At 40.1% G+C, this 17,951-nt stretch overlaps 1 protein-coding gene across 2 annotated transcripts in view; it reads left to right on the forward strand.

Moving 5' to 3' along the window:
• The window catches only part of nmnat2 (nicotinamide nucleotide adenylyltransferase 2), a 328,536-nt gene that overhangs the window by 94,390 nt on the left and 216,195 nt on the right, over nucleotides 1-17,951 (forward strand). The window lies entirely within an intron of this gene.

Here is a 17,951-nt window from a genome sequence, read left to right on the forward strand (position 1 = left end):
TCTTAAATGTTCAATGAAAAAGGTCTTGCTTAGATGGGAATCTTGTTTGACATGAACCAATTGGACCAAAGGACCTATTTCCAGGCTGTAAGACTGCATTAATCAATTAAGAAAAAAATTAACATAATATTTTCTTAGTTTCTTAATTCACAGTTATTTGGATCTAATCTTACAGTTTTTAAAGGAGATCCAAATAACAGTGACTCAGTCAAAGATATTTAAAAACTGCTAATCAGTCTTTGAGAGCCAATAATGATGTAATAATGTAATGTCCCATCCAATCAGATGCCTCTGATTCAGAGATAACTTCATCCAGCCAGTTACGTTCAGAAACACCTGTTGCAGTTAGGTAGATATCACAGACAAAGAGTAAAGACATTGGGCCATCCTTTGAATAACCTAGCCCAGCATAAAAACAATAAAAGTTCAAGTTCAAAGTAAATTTACTATCAAAGTACCTATATGTCACAATATATAACCCTGAGATTCATTTTCTTGCGAACATACTCAATAAATCTATAGAATAATAACCATATCACGAGGGGGCATAGTTTTAAGGTGCTTGGAAGCAGGTACAGGGGGGATGTCAGGGGTAAGTTTTCCACACAGAGAGTGGTGAGTGTGTGGAATGCACTGCCAGTGACGATGGTAGAGGTGGATACAATAGGGTCTCTTAAAAGACTCAGATAGGTACGTGGAGCTAAGAAAAATAGAGCTTATGCGGTAGGGACATTCTAGGCAGTCTCTAGAGTAGGTTTCATGGTCGGCACAACATTGTGGTCCAAGGGGCCTGTAACGTGCTGTAGATTTCTATGTTTCTACGTTTCTATTAGTCGAAATTACATTACAAATTGTAGCTCTGAGACAATTGGACTACATTTAGTTTAATTTTTCCTTTATCTGCGTCACATTACCATGCTACAACATAAAGGTCTTCCTGGTTGCTATAATAAATATCCAGACAGAGATCTGGTGTGTAACTTGTTTGTTTTGATAATGAAACCAAGGACTGCGTTGTCTGTTCTGAAAATGTCAGGATGAAAGCTGAACTCAAACTAAGAACAATTCTGTTTCTCATCCATTTAATTGGAACGGCTGACAGAAATGAGATACTGTAACTTTTATCCTGGTTATAAGCAAAGGAAAAATAGCAATGATCCAATTGCTTGAAGACTGACATGCGCTACAAATTAGTCTTCATTTTTCCCTACGCTACCATCCTGCTGTTCCCAGTGCATCTCTTCCCCTCTTCACCCTGTGAACATGATGCAAGTGCTGCAAATAGAGCAAGAGCAGGTCCAGCTGTCTCAATATATTCACCTCCTAATCAGGACAGATTTATCTCGTGTTGAGGAGGTGCATTAATGATAATCATTTCACTGTCACAAATGTCACAAAAATAATCATTGTTTCTTGTACTCATTTTTCTGGAGCAGTTAACTCTTCTAGTCACTCTGAAGCAGTAACTTATCCTTGAAAACATTCAGCTGAAATACTTTTGTAATGTTGATCCAATCAAGTGCATATCAATTCCTTATTTGCTTTCCTTCCCACCCACCAACTTCTACCTTTTTGTTTTTGTTTGGTTTTTCCTTTCCCATATCTCTATCTCGCGTTCTTTCTCTCGTTCTCCCATTACTTTCCTTCACTCTCACCCCTTCCCCCTATTCCTCCCACCCCCTCCTCCCTTCCTCCTTTCCTTGGGCATTGCAGCAGGTACCTGTGCTACAACGACCTCTTCGTCGCCCAGATGAGATGTCTGGCGTCACAAATGCTGGCTGTAATGCCATGAGTATGTGTGTTGGCAGCTACAGATTGTTAAGATGGTCATTCAAAAACACTGAATTTTAACTTTCAGAAGGTTATTTTATTTCCCTTCATTTCATAGGGTCTATCTACCACTGCTGCTTTGCTTTATCTGAAAGTGATTTAACTGAGTTAGGCAGCTTATTGTCTGGAAGGATATCCTTTCAGGTCATTATGAGATGAGCATTCATAACTCTTTTCCAGTTAATGAGGCTCAAAAAAAAGACATTGTAAAGTCTGGCTGTAGAATGTGTAATTTGAGAATTTTGTTGCATGAGATCAGACAGAATCTTGGTTTCCATGTCCAACGTGCTTCTCCTACGTGTAAACTAGACAGTGATAACAGAGGCTGCATTTTCTTTCTGCCATAACTTCTTTGATGTATGTTGTAATGCTGGAGAATACATTTGGAAGGTTTACTCTCTCCCTTAATTATGCTTTTCACTAATTTGTTGCTTCCTGTAATGCAGAATTTGGCAGTGTTATTGATCCACAAAGGTGTGAGAAAGCAAAGTGTTGCAATGTGGGTCAATTGCATTTTGAAAACCCGAATATTTAGTGCCTCAACCTTCAACATTAAATATGTGCAATTAGAAATATTAATCTTATACATATTATTTTACTTGCTTTGCAGACATTTTATGAAATGTAATTCCAGAGTGAAGGATTTTCTTACAATTTGAGCTGAATCCTTTGCAATGGTGTGAGGAAAAGGTGGAGCACATTGAAATGATGTTACAGATTGTTTTTCTTTAAATCGAGGATCATACATTTGAAATATCTGTGCCACTGAAATCTGTTCATTTGTTTGGCATTGACATGTTTTGATTCATGGACTGAAATGTTAAGGTTTTGAAACTGTTTGAATCAGAATCAAATTTATTATCAGTGACATGTTGTTCAATTTATTGTTTTGTGGAGCAGTACAGTGCAATACATAAAATATACTATTACAATTTTTTAAATATATATATATAGTTGATTTCTGTTCAGAAATCTGATGGTGGAGGAGAAGTAGCTATTCCTAAACTGTTTAGTGTGTGTCTTCATGGACTGAAGAGGGCATGTCTTGGTTGGTGGGGTACTTAATGATGGATGCTGCATTATTGAAGCATTGCCTTTTGAAGATAAGTCCACGATGGTGGGAAGGCTAGTGCCCATGATAAGCTGGCTGAGTTTACAACGCTCTGCAGGTTTTTCCAATCCTCTGCAATGACCGCTACATACCAATGATGCAACCTGTTTGAATGCTCTCCGCAGCACATCTGTAGAAAGTCGCTTGGGTCTTTGGTGACATACCCAATCTCCTCATGATCCCAATGAAATATAGCCGCTGGCATACCTTCTTTGTAATTGCATCAATATGTTGGGCCCAGTATAGATCTTCAGAGATGTTGACACCCAGGAACTTGTATCTGCTCAACCTTTCTACTGCTGATCCTTCAATGAAGACTGGTGTGTGTTCGCTTTGAAAGTCCACAATCAATTCCTTGATCTTACTGAAGTTGAGTACAAGATTGTTGTTGCAACACCACTCAACCAGCCAATCTGTCTCACTCCTGTATGCCTCCTTGAGGTGCAGTGTGATTGTCAGAGAGGGGAAAATGTTATTTCTGATCCATACTAATGGTGGCTTCCCAGTGAGAAAGTTAAGGATCCAGTTGCTGAGGGAAGTATTGAAGCCCAGGTTTTGAAGCTTGTTGATTAGTACTGAGTGGATGATGGTGTTGAATACTGAGCTGTAATCAATAAAGAGCAGTCTGATGTAGTTATTGCTGCTGTTCATGTAGTCCGAGGCCGAATAAAGAGTCTGTGACGTTGCAGCTGCTGCAAGTCTATTGTAGCAGTAAGCAAATTGCAACCAGGTTCTTACTTACGCAGGATAAATTACAGGCACAATCAACCTTTCAAAGTTCTTCATCACCGATATGAGTTCGACTTGACTTTGAAGCAGCTGACCCACCCTGCCCTTCTTGGGTACCAATATGACTGATGCACCTTTGAAGCAGGAGGTAACCTCCGAATGCAGCCACGAGAGACTGAAGAAGTCCTTTACCTTACCAGCCAGTTGGCTGCACAGGTTTTCAGTGCCCTACCAGGTACACCATCAGGGCCAAATGCTTTACAAGGGCTTATCTTCTTGAAAGGTGTTCCGACATTGGCCTCTGAGATGGAGATCACAGGGTCACCAGATGCTGCAGGGATTTGCACAGGTGTAGTTTTGTTCTCCCTTTCAAAGTATACATACTGTAAAAGGGGTTGAGCTCATATGGGAGTGAAACATCACAGCCATTTATGATTTTAGTTTTTGTCTTGCAGCAGTTAATATTCTGCAAACCTGCCAGAGCTGACAAGCATCTAATTCTGTCTCTGACTTCACTCTATCTTTCATTCTTAAGATAGGTTGTACCTGGACTTCTTATAGAGTTCTGGATCATCAATTTAGAATGCCAGAGGTCTATCTCTCAGCAAACTGCAAAATCACATATTACACCTATTTGACTAGTGTCAACTAGTTTTTTTAAATTGTTTGAATTTGTTTTCAAATGGATTTGTATTATGGGACACTGGGACCAGTATTGGGAGAGGTGGGATCTATTCTGATCGGGCAGATTCCACTTAAACCATGCTAAGACCAGGTCCTGAATAATTACTTAGTTCAGGCTATGCATAAGGCACTAAATAGTAGGGAGATGGGTTCAGTAGTGTGGAAAAGAATGGATACAATAAAAGGGAAGGATAATGCAGGAGAGGTAATTGAAGTCAAACAGAATAAAGAATAAGGAAGTTTAGAAAAGGATAAGAAATTAACTTTAGGAAACATAAAATTGAAAAGAAGAGTGGTAATGTTGCTATATTTGAATGCAGCAATATATGAAATAATGCAAATGATCTTGCAATGCAATTAGAAATTGGCAGGTATGACATTGTGGGCATCAGAGTTGTGGTAGAAAGATGGTCAAATCTGGGAGTATAACATCCAAGGATATACGTCCTATGGAAGGACGGCAGATAAGGTGGGGTGGTTCTGATGGTAAAAAATGAAATGAAATCCTTAGAAAAAACTGACATAGGATTAGGAGATGTAGGGTTCTCGTGGGTAGGGTTAAGAAACTGCAAGAGTAAAAGGCATGATATAGAAACACCAATGCCTAGGAGTGGACAAGGCTACAGAAAGGGACACAGTCTGGTCCATCACAGGCAATGCGTTCCCCACCAGTGAATACATTTACACGCAGTACAGCCCCCTCTCTATGTCCAACATATGATGAAATGTGTCTCTTAAATGTTTCTTCTTGTGATTACAAGACCCTGTTGGACATTGGAAATATAAAATAGTGCAAGTCCGATTCACTGGTTCATTGAAGAGACCGCTGGCGGGGGGTGGGGGGGGGGAGCTGCGTGGGCTTGGATGTTGTACGGACCAGGCCCTCATGCCACAGCATTGCCTGTTACAGTGCTGGAAGCGATGTGTGCACTGGAATCCATACTGGTTTGGTGGCTGGCTCCACTAGGCCAGCTCTCCGACTGGGGCTTGTTCTCCATTGCTCTCTCCTTGGATTGGCATCGTCTGTGGATGACCCAGCGTGGGACAAGCTGATTTGTATTCATCTGGCACTCTGGTCCAGTGTGAGCTGAGACACTGAGCGTATTTGTTCTTACAGAAACGAGGGTCTGGCTGGAATTTCTGAGAGTAATTCGTAAGAAGTAGGATCGGTTCATCCCAAATAAGAAGAAGCATTCTACCGGGAGTATGAGGCACCTGTGGCTGTCAAGGGAAGTCCAGAACAGTATGAAAGGGTGTACAATATAGCAAAAATGAGTTGAAAGCTGGAGGAATGGGAAGCTTTTAAAGTCCAGCAGAATTTAAAAAGCAAGAAAGAGAGAAGAATATTAGTATTCATAAATAAATATAAAAGAGGATGCCAGAAGTTTTCATCAGATATATAAAGAGTAAAAGAAAGGCAAGAGTGTACATTGGACAACTGGAAAATGATGCTGGAGACGTAGAAACGGGGAACAATGAAATGGCGGTTGAACTGAATAAATCTATTGTGCCAGTCTTCACTGTGAAAGACAACAGCAACATGCCAGAAATTCGAGAGAGTCTGGAGCAGAAATGAGTGTAGTTGCTATTACTAACTGAAGGTGCTTGTGAATCTGAAATGTCTGAATGTAGATTAGTCACCTGGACCAGATGGACTATACTCCTTGGCTCTGCAAGAGATAGCTGAAGTGATTGCAGAGCCATTAGTAATGATCTTTCATGAATCACTACTTGCTGGCATGATTCTAGAGGACTGGAAAATTGCAAATGTTACTCCACTCTTTAAGAAGCGAGGGAGGCAGAAGAAAGGTAATTATAGGCCAGATAGCCTGTCTTCAATGGTTGGCAGGATGTTAGAGTCCATTATTAAGGATGAGATTTTGGGGTACGTGGAGCATAGGATAAAGTAAGCCAAAGTCAGCATGGTTTAGAAGAATGAGTGGGAATCTCTTTGAAAGCTCCAAATATTGAAAGGTCTAAATAGAATGGAAATGGAGAAGATGTTTCCAATAGTGGGAGAGTCTAGAAGCAGAGGGCAAAGCCTCAGAATAGAGGGACATCTCAAAGAACAGATGTGAAGGGAAGTATCTTAAGCCAGAGGATGGTGAATCTGTGGAATTCATTGCCACAGGTTGCTGTGGATGCTATCATTAGGTCTATTTAGTGCCAAGGTTGATAGGCTGTTGATTAGTAAGGGCATCAAAGGTTAATGGGAAAAGCAGGAGAATGGGTTTGAGAGGAAAAATAAGTCAGAAGTGATCAAATGGTGGAGCAGACTCGATGGGCTGAATGGCCTAATTCTGCTCCTGTATCTTAGGGTCTAAGTAGATACACACAAATCACCCACCATTTCCTAGTGGTTCAACAGTGCCCACACAGACCTGAATAACATGTACTGTAGTGTGGCACACAGAGATGAATTATATAGCCATTGTTACTCTTCATAAGGGTCAGCACTTGTTATACAGTTTTTGTCTTAAAATATCCTTAATTGACTTTTATTTGGTGAAACCTGTTTGATTCAAGTTAAATTGTTATGTATATTTAAGATTTTAATCACAGAAAGGGGGCTAATCAGCACATCATAATCATTCTGGCTAAAGTGGAAATATTTATGTTAATCTCATTTTTAAGATACTAGTTTCTAGTCTTATGGGTTATGATTCTCTGGGTACCCATCTCCTCCAAGCCAATTAATTTAAATCTAATTCCACATTATTAGTTTCTTTGCTGGTGGGAACAGATCTTTCCAGTGTAGGTTGACTTGGCTTTCCTTAATTTTAAAAATTGCAATTAAATTTTCCCTCAAAGAAATTAACCCCAGCCAAGCAAATTTATTTTGTCCCATGAATAACTTATTCTGATATCTTCAGGGATCTGTGGACACCTTCATTCCTTTATTCTCCTTTGTATCTTATGAATCATTTGTCCTCCCCAATGCATTACCAATATTCTGAATTGGGCGTTGTATAATGAACGGGGTTTGATTAGAGAATTTAAGGTAAAGGAATCCTTAGGCAATAGTGATCATAATATTACAGAAATCCCCCTACAATTCGAGAGGGAGAAGCTAGAGTCAGATATATCCGTATTACAGTGGAGTAAAGGGGATTACAGAAGGAGCTGGCCAATGTTGTTTGGAAGGGGGCACTAGCAGGGATGACAGCAGAGCAGTAATGGCTGGAGTTACTGGAAACAATTCAGGATAGATATATTCCAAAGAAGAAGTATTCAAAAGGCAGGATTAAAATCTGGCTCAGTTAAAGAAAGCAAAGGTATTGGTTGTGGTGTACTTTGGTGATTAAGGGACTGTGCTGTCTGTTCCACAGAATGATTTTTCAGCAATCAGCGTTCAAAGTACCCAGAATGAAGGTCAGAGGCTTAACACAATTGGTTTAAAAGACAGTAAAGGTAGACTGAGTAATCACACACTGATCATTTTTGAAAGATCATTACTAATGCTTCCACAGTCTCTTTCAGAACTTCGTGGTGTTGTCCATCCGGTCTAGGTGACATATCTACTTTCAGATCTTTTGGTTTCCCAAGCACCTTCTTTCTAGTAATAGCAATTACATTCACTTCTGCCCCCTGACTCTCTTGAACTTCCAGTATACTGCTGGTATCTTCCACAGTGATGACTGATGCAAAATACTTACTCAGTTCATCCACCGTTTCCTTGTTCCCCTTACTATCTCTCCAGTGTAATTTTCCAGCATTCCAATATCTACTCTCACCTCCCTTTTACTTTTTATATATTGGAAAAAATGGTTGGTATCCTCTTTGATATTGTTAGCTAACTCTCTTTCGTATTTCATCTATTCCCTCCTCATGGCTTTTTTAGTTGCCTTCTGTTCTTTTTTACAATTTTCCTAATACTCTACATGTTTGCTCTGATATACACTTCCCTTTGCTTTTATGTTGGCTTTGACTTCCCTTGTCAGCTATGGTTTGATATCCTGCCTTTAATCCAACTTGCCAGTTTTCTGTGAATTCCATGGAATTTTATTTTCATTATCAATCTGCCATGTGGGCTTTGTAAAACATTTTGCCAAAATCCTGTAGAGACAAACTCAAGTGTGTTGCCTCATCAGTACACACTTGACGTACTGAAGGAAATCAGCAAGTCAAGCAGCAACCGTGGAGGCGAGTAAACAGTCAGTGCTTCGGGCCGACACCCTTTGTCAGAAATCAGACTGCATGGTACTCTCTACAGCATCAGCAATATCTCTTCTTACCTCATCAATCTTCTTGTCATAATCTTTTAAAAAGATCAAGTTAATCAATAATGACTTCCCTTTAACAAATGTGCTAATTCTCCTTGATTAGTCTGTTACTTTTTTTTAAATAGAAGGATTGATTTTGCCATTCTGAGTTCTTCCAGTGAATTTTTTCCTCACAGTCGTTACAAGGCCACCCCTTTAGAATGAGATGAAGGGGGATTTCTTTAGCCAGAGAGTGGTGAATCTGTAGAATTCATTATCACAGGCAGTTGTGGAGGCCAAGTCATTGGATTTATTTAAAACAGAGGCTGGCAGGTTCTTGATTCATTGGGACATCAGGGAGAAGGCAGGAGAATGGGGCTGAGAGGGATAATAAATCAGTTATGATGGAATGGTGGAGCAGATTCATTGGGCAAGTGGCCTAATTCTGCTCCTTTGTCTTATGGTCTATAAAATCCCTCCATAACTAGATATCCCTTTGTAATTTCCTTCTACACAGCTTACTCTCTGGCTAGCCCTGTGTCACAAGCAAAGTAAGCAATCATGCCTTAGGATCCTTCATACATCAGTAATATATGAATTGAAAAAAATGAGGTCGCAGTATTGTTCCCTATGACACTTCATTCATTGCAACTTATAAATCAGTAAAAGACCCATGAATGCTTATTCTCTGATTCCTGGTATCTAGATAATCAATCTGTGCCAGTAAGGTACTTATTAAACCATGAGCATTTATTTTACACAACAACCTTTGATATGGTAGCTCATTAATTACCTTCTGAAAATCTAAGTATTTGATTGACATTCATTTGTTCTCTACTATCCGCAGAATATTGTGTCCCTTCACAAACGGCAATAGTAATTGATCAGCCATGATCTCAAAATGGCAGTGCAGGCTCGAAGGGCCAAATGGCTTACTTCTGCACCTCTTGTCTATTGTCTATATTGGTCAGACATAATTTCCCTTTCAGAAAAGTAAGCTGGATTTCTCTGAATGTCCTGGTATAATGTCCTTAATAATAATTTTTTTCACATTTTTCCTGTGACAGATGCTAAGATAATTGGCCTGCAGTTCCCTGTTTTCTGTATCTTCTGTTTTGCTATTTTCTAACTGAATAAAACCTTCCCGGCATCCTCAAAATTTAGGACAATTTAAAAACAATTAACTATCTCAAAGGCTGTTTTTTTTTAAGCTATTAGGGTGAAGTCTATCAGGACCTGAAGATTTGTCATCCTTCATATTCAACAATTTGTTCAATGCCTCTGCCCTGGTGAATATAATTTTCCTGAGTTCATCCCTTGTTTTCAGTTCCCAATTTACAGCTATTTCTGGTTGTGGTGTGCGTCCTCTGCAGTAGTGCAAAATACCAGTTCAATTCATTTGCCATCTGTTTATCTTCCATTATTAGTTCCCCAGACTAATTTTCATGTCTTCTGTAGTAAGTACCATACGGTGTGAATCTGTATCCACAGCATTTCAGAGTAGAGTGATTTAGTAAAATACTTTAAGATTAATCCACCAGTTGGATATTCTGTGTTGTTATTTTGGCTGATCAGAGTTCTATATGGATATACAGGTAATATTCATCTGCAGAATCAGAATGAGGCCAAGTCTCATCCTTACTAGCTGGATGAAATCTGGTGGACAGATTGATGCGTCTCTTATAGACCACTCATGATTTTCATTCCATTCAAGTTAATAAACAATCTGCCCGACCGATTAACGCTAAGGTGAAAATCTACCCTCCAGTCCGTTTTAATGAAAGATATTTCCAGTGCACAGCTGGTTTCAGAGGCAGATGGAGCCTGAAAATGGGCTTGCCGCTAATTGGAAATTAATGCAACTCAGCCACTGATGTGATTAATTATTTAGCAATTGTAGCATTGTGTATAAACCTTGGGTTAGAAAGGCTTTGTGGAACCATAGAGTCCTTTGATTTCCCACCCCCCTCTGTCCCCCTCCCTGAGACCATTTTACAACTCCCTCATAAACTAAGCAATCACAAATTTCTACCACAATCTCCATCATGGTTCTCATTTGTCTCATCCCTGAAAAGCTTTAAAAGAATCACTGTGTAGTGTATTCAACATTTTAGTAATATTTGAGTAATATGGTAAATGTATTGTTTGATTAAGCATTGTTAATCAAGAATATGCAAGACGTACGTGAATGGCAAAGGTCATTACAGCACCACACCAAATCTGAGCATCTCACTACAAGAAAGCAAAGTGTCCCAACTCCTGTGCTTTTCTTTTGATTAGTTGCTGGAGTTACAAAACATAAGACAATGTAAAAGCAATTGCTGTCATCTGATGCAATTGATACTAAGATATGTCATCAGATGATGCAGAGCCAAAACTGAGACAGAAAATGCTGGAAATACTCAGCAGGTCAGAATGCATTCATGCATTCATTTAGGTTAGAGACCCTTCATCACAATTGGAAAAAAAGATGTTTAAAAGAGATGCTTTTAAAGCTCCAGGTAGGGAGGGGGAGGAGATGTCTCAAAAGGGTAGAACTGGGAGCTCCATCAACTATGGCAGGAGAAGCCACATTCATTGAAGAAAGGCATTTCGCAAGTCCTCTGTGGAAAGCCTCAACTTGAAAGTAAGTGCAGCAGAGAAGAAAATGATAAGGAAGGCATATTGAAAGGAGATGGAAAAAGAAGAAATGTAGTCAAAGTTATGTTTCTTCATGTCTATTTTCACCAATGGCACTAAGATTGCTGTTGCTGTGAACTTTATTTTTTGTGCCTTCTAAATTTTTACATTTAACAAATGTTTTGTTTCCCATTTCCCCACACTTCGTATTGAATCAATGGTGGCCAAGTAAAATAGCCTTTGAAAATGGGATTAGGTGTGAGGAACACAAGAAATTCTGCAGATGCTTGAAATCCAAAGCAACACGCACAAAATGCTGGAGGAACTCTGCAGGTCGGGCAGCATCTATGGAAATGAATAAACAGTTGACGTTTCAGGCCAAGAACCTTCTTCAGGACCAGAAAGGAAGGAAGCTTTGAATATGGACTGTTTTATATAGCCATTGAAGAGGCAGGAATAGCTGGGGACCAAGCAGGTCCCCGTAGCTACCCCTCGAGTCTGGAGAAAGTGAGAGAAACCAAGTTTTTTTTTACTTCTGACCCATTTAGAATTGCCAAGTTTGATATATCCATTATTTCTCTATGCCAGATTTTAAACAAATTGTTTTGATCATCATTGCAGTCATTGGAATGTTATTTATGTATTAAAATACCATAGTTACTTTGACACAACAGTCAGTAACAGCAGTGTTTTGCCTTGCACATTAATGAGGTTGTAAACACCAAATCTGGGGCATAGTTTAATATCATCTAATCTAGGTCACTGAAGTGTAATTTAGAAAAATTTGTAATCATTTCACATTGGACTGTTAGGTATAGATGTTTCTGAAAGTCTGAATAATTTTAAAGGGAACATTATTTTCACAATATGAACAGTTATATTAACTTGTTTCACACAAATTGTGTTTGATGGGACAAAATTCTAGCAAAGAAGCAGTTTAAAAATTATTTCAATAAACCTTAAAAATTTTCAAAATCTTTCAGCCATCTATTCACAGGCTGTCAACAGCATAATTTTGGAATTGCTTACAATTGACTACTACTCAATATTCATTGAGTTCCTAAAATAAATACATCACCATAAAAGCATTAATTATGAATAAGTTACAATGGTAATCTCAACTACTATTTAAATTTCATCCTGGTTTCTTCCTCAAATACTTTTCTGCCTACTATGTTCACTAGTCCTGTTCATGTGTCAGGTCTGAAAAAACAATCAGAGTATTGCTTCTCCCTAATATTTTATGGTAACATACAAAATAATGGAAGAACTCAGCAGGTCAGGCAGAATCTGTGGAGGGGAATCGTTATTAATGAGTATGATATAGTTGGGATCACAGAGACATGGCTCCAGGGTGACCAAGGATGGGAGCTCAACATCCAGGGATATTCAATATTCAGGAGGGATAGACAGGAATGAAAAGGAGGTTGGGTAGCATTGCTGGTTAGAGAGGAGATTAACACAATAGAAAGGAAGGACATTAGCCTGGAGGATGTGGAATCAATATGGGTAGAGTTGCATAACACTCAGTGGCAGAAAGCGCTGGTGGGAGTTCTGTACAGGCCACCTAATAGTAGTAGTGAGGTTGGGGATGGCATTAAACAAGAAATTAGAAATACGTGCAATAAAGGAACAATAGTTATAATGGGTGACTTCAATCTACATATAGATTGGGTGAACCAAATTGGTAAGGGTGCTGAGGAAGAGGATTTCTTGGAATGTATGCGGGATGGTTTTCTGAACCAACATGTCGAGGAACCAACTAGAGAGCAGGCCATTCTAGATTGGGTATTGAGCAATGAGGAAGGGTTAGTTAGCAATCTTGTCGTGCGAGGCCCCTTGGGTAAGAGTGACCATAATATGGTGGAATTCTTCATTAAGATGGAGAGTGACATAATTAATTCAGAAACAAAGGTTCTGAACTTAAAGAAGGGCAACTTTGAAAGTATGAGATGTGAATTAGCTAAGATAGACTGGCAAATGATAATTAAAGAGTTGACAGTGGATATGCAATGGCAAGCATTTAAAGATCGCATGGATGAACTAAAACAATTGTTCATCCCAGTTTGGCAAAAGAATAAACCAGGGAAGGTAGTGCACCCGTGGCTGACAAGGGAAATTAGGGATAGTATCAAATCCAAAGAAGAAACATATAAATTAGCAAAAAAAAGCGGCACACCTGAGGACTGGGAGAAATTCAGAGACCAGCAGAGGAAGACAAAGGGCTTAATTAGGAAAGGGAAAAAAGATTATGAGAGAAAGCTGGCAGGGAACATAAAAACTGACTGTAAAAGCTTTTATAGATATGTGGAAAGAAAAAGATTGGTCAAGACAAATGTAGGTCCTTTACAGTCAGAAACAGGTGAATTGATCATAGGGAACAAAGACATGGCAGACCAATTGAATAACTACTTTGGTTCTGTCTTCACTAAGGAGGACATAAATAATCTTCTGGAAATAGTAAGGGACCGAGGGTCTAGTGAGATGGAGGAACTGAGGGAAATACATGTTAGTAGGGAAGTGGTGTTAGGTAAATTGAAGGGATTAAAGGCAGATAAATCCCCAGGGCCAGATGGTCTGCATCCCAGAGTGCTTAAGGAAGTAGCCCAAGAAATAGTGGATGCATTAGTGATAATTTTTCAAAACTCCTTAGATTCTGGATTAGTTCCTGAGGATTGGAGGGTGGCTAATGTAATCCCACTTTTTAAAAAAGGAGGGAGAGAGAAACCGGGGAATTATAGACCGGTTAGTCTGACATCGGTGGTGGGGAAAATGCTAGAGTCGGTTATCAAAGATGTGATAACAGCACATTTGGAAAGAGGTGAAATCATCGGACAAAGTCAGCATGGATTTGTGAAAGGAAAATCATGTCTGACGAATCTTATAGAACTTTTTGAAGATGTAACTAGTAGAGTGGATAGGGGAGAGCCAGTGGATGTGGTATATTTAGATTTTCAAAAGGCTTTTGACAAGGTCCCACACAGGAGATTAGTGTGCAAACTTAAAGAACGCGGTATTGGGGCTATGGTATTAATGTGGATAGAGAATTGGTTGGCAGACAGGAAGCAAAGAGTGGGAGTAAACGGGACCTTTTCAGAATGGCAGACAGTGACTAGTGGGGTACCGTAAGGCTCAGTGCTGGGACCCCAGTTGTTTACAATATATATTAATGATTTAGACGAGGGAATTAAATGCAGCATCTCCAAGTTTGCGGATGACACGAAGCTGGGCGGCAGTGTTAGCTGTGAGGCAGATGCTAAGAGAATGCAGGGTGATTTGGATAGGTTAGGTGAGTGGGCAAATTGATGGCAGATGCAATTTAATGTGGATAAATGTGAGGTTATCCACTTTGGTTGCAAGAACAAGAAAACAGATTATTATCTGAATGGTAGCCGATTAGGAAAAGGGGAGATGCAACGAGACCTGGGTGTCATTGTACACCAGTCATTGAAGGTGGGCGTGCAGGTACAGCAGGCGGTGAAAAAGGCAAATGGTATGTTGGCATTCATAGCAAAAGGATTTGAGTACAGGAGCAGGGAGGTTCTACTGCAGTTGTACAAGGCCTTGGTGAGACCACACCTAGAATATTGTGTGCAGTTTTGGTCCCCTAATCTGAGGAAAGACATTTTTGCCATAGAGGGAGTACAGAGAAGGTTCACCAGATTGATTCCTGGGATGGCAGGACTTTCATATGAAGAAAGACTGGATCGACTAGGCTTATACTCACTGGAATTTAGAAGATTGAGGGGGGACCTTATTGAAACGTATAAAATTCTAAAGGGATTGGACAGGCTAGATGCAGGAAGATTGTTTCTGATGTTGGGGAAGTCCAGAACAAGGGGTCACAGTTTAAGGATACAGAGGAAGCCTTTTAGGATCGAGATGAGGAAAAACTTCTTCACACAGAGAGTGGTGAATCTGTGGCATTCTCTGCCACATGAAACAGTTGAGGCTGGTTCATTGGCTATATTTAAGAGGAAGTTAGATATGGCCCTTGTGGCTAAAGGGATCGGGGGTATGGAGAGGAAGCAGGTACAGGGTTCTGAGTTGGATGATCAGCCATGATCATACTGAATGGCGGTGCAGGCTCAAAGGGCCGAATGGCCTACTCCTGCACATATTTTCTAAGTTTCTATGTTTCAATGAATAAGCAGTTGACATCTCGGAGTGAGACCCTTCATGAGGACTGGAAAGGAATGGGGAGGGGGGAGGAGCCCGAATAAGAAGGTGTGAGGAGGGGAAGGGAGTGCAAGCTGGCAGGTGATAGGCAAAGCTGGGTGGGAGGAAAAGTAGCTGGGCGGGGGATGGGAAATGAATATGCAGCTGGGAGGTGATAGGTGGAAAAGGTAAAGGGCTGATGAAGAAGAAACCTGATAGGTGAGGAGAGTGACCATGGGAAAAAGGGAATGAGGAGGGACACCAGAGAGAAGTGATGGGCAGGTGAGGAGAAAAGAAAGAGTGGGGGGGGGGGGCAGAAGAGAGAGAGGGAGAAATTACTGGAATTTAGAGCAGTGTTTCGTGCTGTCTGGTTGAAGGCATATTTTATATTGTTCTGTTTTGGCCATTTACTCTTTGGTCTATAGAGAATGAGCTTGATTAATTTCTCCCATATCTTATTTGCAAGACACTTGGAATTATACTCCCTTCCACTGTTACTTCCTACCATAATTTTTTTCACTGTGTTCCTAACGTTGTCAAACCCTTTAAAAAGTGATTTCTTTTCATGCCAAACGTAAGTGAAATCTCAGTTGAAAACCTTTTCTGTAAGATCAGCAATTTAGACTATCGAATAACTCAGGCATGTACACAACTTTATGCTGAAAAGCCAAAACTTTTTATAACCTTGGTGTTTTGCAACTGATTTAATTCTTTTGAATTGTTGCCACAGTTGTAACATGGGAAACGTAGCAGCCAGTTTTCGCAGGTCCTACATAAAGTAATAAAACAATAACCAAATCATTGTTCTTAAGTAATGTTGGTGAAGGCTACACTTTGGGCAGGATAAGATTCAACATTATGCCAAGCCATCTTTTAGATCTGTCTCAGAGAGTCCGCATTCAAATGTGTAATCTAAAGCTGGCATCTTTGAGATTTTGTGTTATCCCCGAGCCAAGATTGGCACCCCTAACATGTTCTCACTGGGCACCATCTATAATACTTTGGAACTGACACATTTCAATTTCTGAAGTTGTTTTTCAGAATATCAATGAAAGTCAAGTGATATTAGGCTGCGTTTGCTTGCAGCATTTAAACTTGTTTGGCAGGAGATCATTTGACATTCAGCCCTGCTTTATTAGAGCAAGTTAGAAACCAACAGCACTGAAACATAAACCAGAGTTTTCATTTTTGCTGTGCCCTTCTGCTTTCAATAAGAATTTCTTTTCTCTAGCACCCACTAAAAATTGAATATGACCCCTGTCCTAAGCTCATGCCCATGGTCATTCAGTGAGAGCATGAAAGAGATATCATTAATGTTCACCTTGTTTTGAAGGTCAAGAATCAAAAGGATTGCTCTGTGTGCTGGGCAGTTCTGGTGCAAATAGCATTTGGAGGCATGATTGTCAGTAGGAGACAGTAGGTAAATGACTTTGGTTTGACACTGGTCTGTTGAAAAGTTTGGCTGGAAGCCAGAAAGTGGCAACTGTTCTGCACGTATCACAATAAACATTTCAAATTCAAATTCATTCAGCCATACATGAATACTCATGAATACAGCCAAATGAAACAGTGTTCCTCTGGGCTAAGGTGCAAATCACAGTACCAAAAGTCAGACGCAGCACAAGGTACATAAAGTTCATATAAGATAACAGTAAACATACAGCAACAGATAAAAAACATAACAGCCTAATCCCTAACTGACACATCAAGGAAATTGATGGTGCATGGGTGTTATCGCTAAGAACAAATGTTTCTCAGCAGTCTACAGATGAATGTAGCACATACACATGCAGTCAAGCTTGACTTGCACTGAGGAAACACTGGAGAGCAGCACTGATGGGAGAGGCTAGCCCCCAGCTCAGCATGGGTGCCGCACTACACACCCTACACTGCCTCTTCTCCTGGAACACTGCAACAGGCAAACCTGCAGCTTGAGTCCTAATCCTCACTACAACCAAGGCCACGCAATTCCCCTGCCGTCTGCCTCACCAATAAACAAGGGAAGCAAACTTGCAGTATTTTACATTACTAATGTCCAACAGGGTCTTATGATAGCAGAAGAAAAGTCCAAGACAATCACTGTGTTTAAAAGAGACAAAAACACCTTTGGTTGGTCCCTGAACGTGCTGCCACCTCAGACGAAGGCATTTGATCTTGGGGATTTTTGCAGAAGGGCAAAGCCAAAGTAGACCCTACCAAAAACAAGAATATTCTTTGTCACACTGATTAAAATTGCTAATACTGCAGCTGGTTCTGTGTTGGTTTTTAATGATATAAAGATTGAACCATCTCCGCTAGAGCAGGAATCGATGGAACAGGAAAGCGCTCTGAGCTCAGCCGAACTGAAATCAGCAGCTCATTTCCTGCATTTCATCCAATGTGGTTGAAGTGAAGATTGCTGTGAGATAAAGGAGTCCCAATGACAGGAGCCTGCACAGCATTTCTGGTGCTTTGAAATCTCTGTGTTTCATTAGAGGGAAATAATGCTTGCTGGCAGGTTTTCAGAGAAGCAACCTGCTGTAGCCTCGCCTGCTGGGTATTTTCAGTGTTCTATTTATTTTGTTTTCCAGCAAATGCAGTGTTTCTTTTAGCATTATCTTCTCCTTTTCTGGCAATAC

The sequence above is a fragment of the Hypanus sabinus genome, chromosome 11, assembly GCF_030144855.1.
Source record: "Hypanus sabinus isolate sHypSab1 chromosome 11, sHypSab1.hap1, whole genome shotgun sequence".
Lineage (NCBI taxonomy): Eukaryota > Metazoa > Chordata > Chondrichthyes > Myliobatiformes > Dasyatidae > Hypanus > Hypanus sabinus.